Source organism: Petaurus breviceps, unplaced genomic scaffold (assembly GCF_028583685.1).
Source record: "Petaurus breviceps papuanus isolate PSGF00001 unplaced genomic scaffold, PetGlider_PUasm1.0 76, whole genome shotgun sequence".
Classification (NCBI taxonomy): Eukaryota; Metazoa; Chordata; class Mammalia; order Diprotodontia; family Petauridae; genus Petaurus; species Petaurus breviceps.
The window spans coordinates 61,423,280-61,425,286 of NW_027186473.1; the positions used below are offsets into that span (position 1 = coordinate 61,423,280).

General features: G+C 34.6%; 1 pseudogene; it reads right to left on the reverse strand.

The window, feature by feature from the left end:
• Window positions 1-972: 972 nt before the first annotated feature.
• On the reverse strand, window positions 973-1,715 carry LOC138174677 (riboflavin kinase pseudogene; annotated as a pseudogene).
• Between the last annotated feature and the right edge of the window lie 292 nt (window positions 1,716-2,007).

Consider the following 2,007-nt stretch of genomic DNA (forward strand, 5'->3'; position numbering starts at 1 on the left):
TGCAACATTTAAAGTTTTGTTTTTCTGAAGTGGAATCTAATAACCTTTGCATATCTATTATTGTTCAGAGTTAATGGCCGTGGAGGGAAAGCACTAGATACTATCTTATAGATAAGGATCAGAAATTGGAAAGAATATTATGAACAAAAAGAAATCTAAGTTTAAGGAATAAAAAGGAGGTTCAAATAATTTTAATGTGAACAATACCATCTATAATGAAGGAACAGAAAACACATGGAAATTTGGGAGCTATAGTTCTGAGCCATTTTTTAAAATTCAAAAACCCTTAGAATTCAGGGAATGTAAATAAATATAAAATGGAAAACAGTGCAACAATACGACCCTAATAAGAAACTTCTTTTTAATAAATAATCCCAAATAAAATTAATTCCACAAAAATCTCATCTTTAACAAACCAAAATATATTACACTATTCATATCAAACACAAATTCTACCATTACTTCCTTTTGAGGCATTATCAGACTACCAAAGCTTCACACAATCCATATTTTACTTTTCCATGGCATCTATGTCTAGTAGTGTTGGTTGGAAGTCAGAAGTATTATATAGAATCCATAGTCATTAGAATGATCTCTATTCTCATCTCTAGGAAATAACTTAGAGCTAAATCAGTCAGTTTTTACTAATATACATATATTTCCATCATAAAAAAACTTAAGATTCTGTTATGCTCTCTGCTTTTGCTGTGGTATATTTCATAAAGTTTCTATATAGTTCAGCATATTTTAAAAAAACACCATGATTTTTAAATAAGCCTTTTTGGTACTGCTATATGATGGGCTTAATGTAACATTAATTTGAGCATTAAATGGCAACTACATTGTATTGTATAAACTAATTCACAGTTATCATGAACAAAATTCTTAAGCTAACCAAATACAAGGCTATAGCAATGATAAAGAGCAGTGGAATACAAGAAAAAACGAATAAGTAAATGAAATGACTTTTGATCAGTGGTCATTCAGTATTTTGCTTTCTGGCATATGGAAGAAATTATCTTCTTTGAGTTTCACATATTCTGGTAAATCCAGTTGTCTCTTAGCTTCTTCAGTATCATCTTGAATTGCTAAAATAAGGACAGTAATTAAACTAGTTTTATTTTTCTGGCCTAATGTAGTCAGTGATGACTATACCAAGGATTTCTCCATTGAATTCCCCTTTGAAGGTATGTAGTATAATGTGAGTTTCCACAGATTTTTAAAAATAGTCGTGCACTATGGTTTCCATCCTATGCTTAAAACCATCTTATAGACATCTCCGTTTCCAACAAAGGCCAAACCACAGTAAATTCCAGTAGATAAATCACATGGAAGATTACCTATTACTTGCTCAGGAAAGTTAGCTGTGGGGATGCCAAGCTGCTTGGAACCATGTCAGAAGCCCTCATCACTTTACCCTGGCAGAAATAAGGCAGGTGCTGAATCATACCACTGCCTCCCAGCTTGGGAGACTGCCCAGGCAAAGATTCTGAGGGAGCTGCCTTCCATCTCAGGGAAATGGTTCCCCTGTTGGGAGTGGGGAGAGGAAGGAAAGGGGAGGGGGAGGGAGGCAGATTACTAAGGGCATGAGGTGGGCAGGAGAGCAAGCATGCATTTACTGTGTGAGACACATGGCCAACAGCCCCCACCTGAACACTACAGGTGAAGGCTCTGAGACAGAACCTCCTCATGCCACTGACCCAACAGAAGCCACAATATTATGCATGACTTTTCAAAAGCACTGTTGTCCTCCAGTCTTACAAACTGCAAACCATGATACCATCCTTAATTCTTTCCTTACCTCCATAACCTTATATTCATTCCATTTTTATTACTTCTCCTTGCTCCCTAGAATTTAACACCTTAGTTTCTATTATGTTACATGAAGAAGTCAACCTGACATTTAAAAAGAAAAAGTCAAGAAAATGATAACAAAGTTTATACAAAAGAAATCTAGTAACATAATTTTCAAATAATCAAAGGGTTAACTTTCAAAATATTTGAAAA